The sequence below is a fragment of the Macrotis lagotis genome, chromosome 1 (assembly GCF_037893015.1).
Source record: "Macrotis lagotis isolate mMagLag1 chromosome 1, bilby.v1.9.chrom.fasta, whole genome shotgun sequence".
NCBI lineage: Eukaryota > Metazoa > Chordata > Mammalia > Peramelemorphia > Peramelidae > Macrotis > Macrotis lagotis.
Window position 1 is genome coordinate 803,690,765 of NC_133658.1, and position 8,644 is coordinate 803,699,408.

At 37.9% G+C, this 8,644-nt stretch overlaps 1 protein-coding gene across 4 annotated transcripts in view; it reads left to right on the forward strand.

Moving 5' to 3' along the window:
- CAPN5 (calpain 5) overlaps nt 1-8,644 on the forward strand; it is a 157,631-nt gene that overhangs the window by 83,657 nt on the left and 65,330 nt on the right. The window lies entirely within an intron of this gene.

Below are 8,644 nucleotides of genomic sequence, written 5' to 3' on the forward strand. Positions count from 1 at the left end.
AATGCAAAGTCATGCAAAACATATTTTCAGTTTATCCATATTGTGGAGGAAAAAAAAGAAAGCAAGAAAAAAAAAGTATGTCTCAATCTACAGTCAGAGTTCATAAATTCTCTCTCTGGAAGTAGACAGTATTTTCATTATAGGTCCTTTGGAATTGTCTTAGATTATTGTCTTGATGAAAGTAGCTAAGTTTTTCACAGTTGATCATTGTTACATTATTGGAATTACTGTGTACAATGTTCTTCCGGTTCTGCTCACTTTACTTTGCATTATCAGCTCATATAAGTCTTCCCATAAAATGCAGGGAGATGTGTTTTCATAACTCTTATTTGGGAGAAAGCTCAGTAATTTTTTTTGATCTACACTGAGTTTCCATGCTTGCTGTTTTTCCATTTACATTGTTTTAGTGATTCTGTATAGTCTTCTTAGTTTTGGTTTTTTTATGTTTGTAAGAATACACATAAGTTCATAATTTACATTGTTCTTCATATTCATCATTTCTTACCTTTTAGTACTGTAGTCTTTTTAGTCATCCCCCTATTAATGGATATCTATCATGTTTCCATTTCTTTTCTATTATCACAAAAATGCTAGTGTAAATATTTTGTTATATAGGAGTCCTTTCTTTCTATCCTTGACCTCTCTGGTATCTCTAAGTCAAAAGGTAGAAACATGAGATATTTTAGTCACTTAATTAGAATAATTCAAAATTTCTTTCTGAAACCAGATCATTTTCTCATTCCAGATTATTACCAGATCAATGTATGCCTCCACTAACTACAGCATATTAATGTTTCTGTCTTCTCAGAACCTTCCTAACTGCAGAAAATTACATTAAAGCTTTTGATATACACTGTATTTGTGTTAATTTCCCATATATCTTGAAGATCAAACCATTATCAAAGTTTATGTCTCTTTTTAGTTCTCTTTGCATATTTCCTTACCAATCTTCATTTCTCTCCATCTCTCCATCTCTTTTCTATGTATTTCTTAGTATATACATTTATGTACAGTTAGAGTAAGCCTTTACAGGATGGAGGGAGTATCAGCGTGACATGACAGAGTAATTTTACTAATTCAGTTGATCCCATCTGGGCAGACTTGTTTGGACATTGCAGAGTATAGAGAACCTCATATAGCTTCTGCAAATAAAAGTCCATTTTGTGCTGTTGGGATCAGTTTTTTTATCAACTAAGAGCTGCTAACCCTGGAGCATGTGATCTAGTTGAGATCTTTGTGTCTTCTCTGCTTATCAACCCAGTCCATGGCCATGCCTGGGTCTCTGTGGGATGGATGCTCTTGGTGGGCATTCTTTATTTGGTTTCCTTGGGGACTTTCATGTGCTCCTTGGTGACTCCTTAGTACCTAGAGGTTTCTCGTGTACACTCACAACCCATTCTTTACATGGGTCCTTTGAGGCTCATATTCCATCCCCATTTAGCTATGTTTGTTAACATAAATTAAGAGTTTGATTTTCTCTTTTAGGTTTCATAGGTCAAGTGGTATAGTAGATTGAACACTGAGTCCAGAGTCAGGAAGAGCTGAGTTCAAATAATGATCCTGGGGAAAGTGGCACTTAACTTCTATCTAACTCAGTTTCCTCAACTGTAAAATGAGGATAATAACAACTCATCAGGGTTGTTTTAAGGATCCAATGAGATGGATAATATTTGTAAAAGCCCTTAGCACAGAGTGGACACCTAATTAATATTTGTTCCCTTCCTTTCTCTCCCTTCATAGAAGTAAAACTGGGAAAAGATATTCTCTAGATCATCTATGAGACCCTGTCTTGGAGTCTTTAAATCCCCTTTCAAAATACTTTCCCAATTGTGTGACCATGGACAAGTTACGGAAATTTTGATCCTTAGTTTCCTGACTCTACAAAATAATAGATAGTGATAAGACCTATAGTTCCTTATAGCCTTCTTGTAGGTATTAAATGAGATAATGTGTGTAACTGGCTATACATCAACGATTATCGCATTCATTCATCCTATAGGAGAGTCAGATCCAGTTACTGAAAGATGACCCAGTAAGCAGAACTGAAATTTGGGTTTTTTTTGAATTATAAAGATTTTATTTATTTTGAGTTTTACAATTTTTCCCCCAATCTTACTTTCCTACCCCCCCCCCCCTCACAGAAGGCAATTTGCCAGTCTTTACATTGTTTCCCTGGTATACATTGATCCAAATTAAATGTGGTGATAGAGAAATCATATCCTTAAGGAAGAAACATAAATTATAAGAGATAGAAAGATCAGACAATAAGATATCAGGTTTTTTTTCCTAAATTAAAAGTAATAGTCCTTGGTCTTTGTTCAAACTGAGTGAACATTTTTAGGTGCCATTTTTATTATGCCATATTAGTAAATATCTTTGCTTTTAGTTACTTGCATTTATTAACTAATAGAGAGTTTATTTATCCCTTATTTTGAACCATGCATGGGTATACATATATACATTTATGTATTATTTGCTAGGAATATAATGACAAAAATGAAAGCCCCTGCCCTCAAGAAACTTACATTCTAATAGGATACAACCTGCACATAGATAGATATATAGTACATATCTAGATATAGATATGTATAAGCATACATATATATATATATAATATACATTACATATGCATAATTGTTGATTGATTCTGAAAACAGTCCTGTGAGACAGGTATTACAGTACTGTCATCATTATTTTTACATTAGAGAAAACCGATTCTGGGAAGTTGTGATTTGCCCACCTCAATTCAATTCAGTATTTTAGAGTACCTGCTAAATGCAAGAAAATATGCTATTCTCTGGCAATTATCAAAACAAAAATCAAACAGTCCCTGTCCTGTTCTTGAAAAGCTTATAATTTCATGGTGGCTTGGCTCTACTCTCAAGGTCTGATTTTTTCTGAAATTTAATTCTTGACCAACGAGGTTAGTTGTCTTTTAAATCCATAATGAATGAGATTCTTTGATGCCAGAGGTCACTCTCCTTGAAGCTGCTTCCTTCATCTATGTCTGCTGGAGAATATATGTTTCTCTTCCCTGCCTTAAATTCTGAATTGCTTCCTGTAGGATACTGGGCTTTTACTATAAAATGTCATGGTCACATAGCTACTGTAGGTGTTGGAAGGGGAACTTGAAACCAGATCTTCTTGACCTCAAGTACAGCATACTAACATAGAGATGTGAAAATGTGAAAATAGAGTCTATAAAAGCCTTTAAAGAAACACTTCTTCAGAATGGCAGAAGATTAGTCCTTGGTTCGCACTACCTCCCTCTATTCCATAAGTCGCCTTTGAAAGTCCACCTCAATTCAGTTCAACATTTTAGAGAGCCTGCTAAATGCAAGACAATGTTATATGCTCTGGCAATTATCAAAACAAAAACCAAATAGTTTCTATCCTGTTCTCAAAAAGCTTATAATTTCATGGATGCCGAAGGGTGTGGAGAAGGGAACACAAGGGCAAAGATACAAAGTAACATTGACATTAGGATAGAGGAGAGTTTAAGACAAAGTGCTGAGAAATTTGATGGAGAGACCTCCTTTTTTTTGAGGAGGTAGACCTTCAAGGAGGGAAAGTCTTCTTCAACTGAGCTATTGAAGTCAACAATTTCTCCCAAATCCATTCTATCTAAATATATTTCTTTTTTTAATTTAATATTTATTTATTCTCATTTTGTAGAATGTTTTTAATACATTAATAAAATATTCTTGTTTAAGAGTAAACAAAATACCCCCTCCCCCCAAAATATAGACTCACTTGAGTGATATAGTAAAGGGGAGAGAAAATAATTAAAGTTAAAATTATAAAAATAGTAATAATTGTAGGTATGTATGGCCAGGTGGCACAGTGGACAGAGCACCAGCCCTGGAGCCAGGAGCACCCGAGCCCATATCCGGCCCCATACACCCAACAATCACCCAGCCGTGTGACATGCAAGCCACCCCAACCCCACTGCCCTGCATAAACCAAAAAAAAAAAAAAAGACTTAAAATAAAATAAAATAGTAATAATAGTAGGGGTGGCTGGGTGGCATACAGAGCACTGGCCCTTGAGCCAGGAGCACCTGGGTCCGAATCTGGATTCAGACACCCAACGATCACCCTGCTATGCAGCCCCAGGCAGGCCACCCAGCCCCATATGCCCTGCACCCCACCCCAATATAATAATAGTAATAATAATAAATGTGCTTCAGTCTGTGTTCCAACACCACTAACTCTGTCATGGGTGGATCACATTCTTTATGATAAGTCCATCACAAAAGTTACTTCCATATTTTTCCACCATTGCCATTGCTGATCGCAACAACCTCCTTTCCTATTTCTCCACTACTATGTACTATATTTTCTCTCTCCTTTCACTGACTCTGCTGTAAGGTAGCTGAGTGATGCAGCAGACAGACCCCTGGCCCTGGGGCCAAGAGGCCCCAAGCCCCTATACCACCCCTTAGGCCCAGCATCTACTTGGCCCTATGGTCCCAGACAGGCCATCCAATCCCAGCCCCTTGCAAGAAGTAAAAAGGAAAATGCATTATATCTGACCACTCTCCCCCCATGGTCCATCCTCTCCTCCATCACTCACATCCCCACCCCTTCCCCCTATCCCCCCCTTCTTACTCCAGATGTCTATACCCCATTGATTATATCTGTTGTTTCCTCTCCTAGCCACCTCTGATGAGAGCGAAGATTCCTTCATTCCCCCTTGCCTTCCCCCTTCCATATCATTGCAATAGCTTCTTGTAATAAAGAAAAATCTTATTATATGAAATATCTTGGCCTTTTCTCCCTCTCTCCTTTTTCTTTCTCCCTTTACATTTCCCTTTTTTCTATTGATTCCATTTTTTACAATATATTATATCTTCAAATTCAGCTTTCTCCTGTGCTTCATCTGTAAAAGCTCCTTCTACCTGCTCTGTTAGTTGAGAAGGTTTATATGAGATATTATCTGTGTCATTTTTCTATACAGGAATATATGCATTTCATCATCATTAAGTCCCTCATATTTTCCCCTTCTCCTCCAATCTCTATGCTTCACCTGAGTCCTGTATTTGAAGATCAAACGTTCTGTTCAGCTCTGGCCATTCCAACAAGATCATTTGAAATTCTCCTGGTTCATTGAAAGTCCATCTTTTTCCCTGGAAGAGGACAATCAGTTTTGCTGGGTAGTTGATTCTTGGCTGCATTCTAAGCTCTTTTGTCTTCTGGAATATTATATTCCAAGCCCTATGAGCTTTTAATGTAGTTGCTGCTAAGTCCTGTGTGATCCTGACTGCAGCTCTACGGTATTTGAATTGTGTCCTTCTGGCTGCTTGTAATATTTTCTCTTTGACTTGCGAGTTCTAGAACTTTGCTACAATATTCCTAGAGGGTTGGTTTTTTGGCATCTCTTTCTCAGGGGGATCTGTGGATTCTCTCCATTTCTATTTTTCCCTCTGCTTCTAGGATATCAGGGCAATTTTCCTGTAGTAATTCTTTGAAAATGATGTCAAGGCTCTTTTCCTGATCATGACTTTCAGGTATTCTAATAATTTTTAAATTATCTTTCCTAAATCTGTTTTCCATATCAGTTGTTTTTTCAATGAGATGTTTCACATTTTCTTCTAATTTTTCTTTCTTTTGGTTTTGAAGTATTGAGTCCTGATTTCTCATAAATTCATCAATCTCCCTGAGTTCTATTCTTTGTCTGAAGGATTTATTTTCCTCAGAGAGCTTTCTTATCTCGTTTTCTATCTGGGCAATTCTGCTTTTTAAAGCATTCTTCTCCTCAATAACTTTTTGAACTGTTTTATCCATTTGACCTAAGCTGGTTTTTAGCATGCTATTTTCTTCAGCTTTTTTTGGATTTCCTTGACTAAGCTACTGACTTCATTTTCATGTTTTCTGCTGCATCTCTCTCATTTATTTTCCCAGTTTTTCTTCTAACTCCCGCATTTGATTTTCAAAGTCATTTTTGAGCTTTGTCATAGCCTGAGCCCAATTTCTGTTTTTCTTGGAGTCTTTACATGCAGGAACTTGTGCTTCCTCATCTTCAGACTCAGTGTTTTGATCCTTCTTGGGCTCACAGGCAAAATATTTCTCAATGGTGTTCCTCTTTTTTCTCTGCTTGCTCATTTTCCCAGCCTAAGCCTGTTTTTGAGGGTGCTTCTTGAGCTTTTGGGACACTCCTACAAGGGTCTCAGTGTGTCCTCCTCTCTCTCTGTCCTCCCTCCTGGTCTTTGAATGACCATAAGCGCCACCCCCCTGCCACGGGGGCCTAGACTTCGATCAGGATCTGAATGTGGTCAGAGCCCCAGAGTCCTGTTCCAGGGGCAGAGGACAGAGCTCTGTGGTCTCTCTTCACTCCCCTCCCTAGGTTCAATGGGCTCATGCCCTGGAGGCTCCTGCTTACTGGCTCCGCCTGTTTATGTTTCCTGGATCTGGGCTGTGGAGACCAAGCTGCTTGCTGTGTGCCCTGAGGGCTGGGTTTCAAGTACTCACTCTAGCAGAGGTCCCCCATTCCCCCAATTTGTGTCTGGTCCTCCCAGGGCGTAGCTCAGGAGACTCCCCCGCTGCTGTGAGCCATGGCTCCCAGAGCCCTAGGGCTGCCTCCAGGAGGCTGAAGTTCTTTCTCTCTGGTGGGCCACCCCTCTGGCAGGCTGCCCCTCCGACCCCAGGGAGTAGAGCCTTTCTGCTGTTTTCCAGGTTACCTTGAGTAGGAGAACTGCCTCACTGGGTCCCTTTGTGGGTTCTATCTCTCGAAAATTTAGTCCTTAGTTTAGAAGTTTTATGAGAGCGGCCTAAGACAGGATCCTTTCTTGTTACCATCTTGGCTCTGCCCCCAGAACTGAGATTTGAATGCAGATTTATTGATTACACATTTGAGTCCTGTTTCCATATATAACACACTGCTAGCTCTTGATTTCAGATTTGTTAGCATTAATTAAGCACCTTAATCAATTAGCATTAATTAAGCAATTCAACATTGGAAGAGACCAAATTTTGCTAAGACTTGGTCCCTGAATTCTGCCTAGTATGGTAGTTGAGAGATATGCACAAATAACTCTGATACCCAATACTGCAGGTAAGTGTATTCACGTGATGCAAAGTACTATATGAAAGTAGCAGACTTATTACCAGTGGTGAAGAATTTACCTAGAGTGATCTAATTTCTTCTTAATGAAGACATTGTTTTATTTCTTACAGCTGCTAAGAGAGGCGGCTTCTCTCCAAACCATACCAGCCCCAATATATCATTTCTCCTTTGAAGAAACAAAACATGACAAATAAGAAAAGTACCAAATAGGCAAGATAAATGAAGTTATACACATTTGGGAGGTTAATGGAGGTATACAAAGTAGACAAGATAAATAGAGGTTTGCAAAATAGAACTACTGATTCTCAGTAGTCATGTGGAGGTTTTAGAATATTTGGAGAAGAGGGTAAAATATTAATATATAGTGAATTGTAGAAAGTTATACAAATCTTTTCTTAGTTTGCTCTGAAAGCTGCAAAGTTTACACAGTCATTTAACTTAGAAATACCTAGCCTACCTATAGATCTTTGAAGTTTGCCGACTTTTAGAAGCACAACAAAATAGTAGACAAAGAATTCTATTATGCTGATTTCATGCTAGCTATAAACTCAGTGAGGTTAGGAACTATGTCTTATTTAAACTTTGTTCTCCTTATCAATAAGCACATAGAAGATACTTAATATATGTTATTGAAGTGAATTATTGCAGTGATTTGATTAATCCATTAATATACAATTAATTACAATTAATATTAAGTCAATTAGTTTATAGTATCATATATGTTTGGGGAACAGTAAAGAAAGAATCCAGCTACATAGGGTATATTAAGGGGAGCAGGAAGATAAGATCTAGAAAGTTATGTTGCATCCTTTTAATTCCTGCATATGGGGTTTGAATTTTGTCCTGTAGCTGTAGGAAGCTAGAGAAGTGACAAGATCATACCTATTTCTTTTTTTAAAAAAAATTTTGTAAGGCAATGGGGTTAAGTCAACTTGCCCAAGGTCACACAGCTAGGTAATTATTAAGTGTCTGAGGTCACATTTGAATTCAGCTCCTCCTGACTCCAGGATTGGTGCTCTATCCACTGTGTCACCTGACTTCCCCCATACCTATTTCATGAGAAGATGATTCAGGCAGTATGTGAAGGATAGATTGGAAAATGAAAAGAGAGAGACAAGGACATAGTTTAGGTATGTGATTATGAGAGCCTGACAAAATGTAGTGGTAGTGGGAGCAGAAAAAAAGGAGGACTGGAGTGATACTGTGGAAGAAATCACAAGTTTAGTGATCAAGGAATGGAGGAGTCAAAGATAAATTAGAGGGTTCTAAGCCTGGGTGCCTGGAAAACTGGTGGTATTAGGGGGATGAATATATTTTGAGGGAAAGATGACTTCAGTTTTGGAAAATTGTGAGATGATAGAATATAAAGATAAAATTAAGTCAGATATAATAGAAAATGAACAAATAAACCTTGAGGGGAAAGATCAAGACCTGAAATAATTGAGTTAGCCTTATTGATGCTGTCACAGGTTCTGTTTTTTCTTCTTCTATTTTTCATATGGGGCATTACAATGTTTTTATGGGTTGGGGCCCACAATTTTTTCTTTCGTGTTATTCATTTTTCTCTTATTTCTTATAG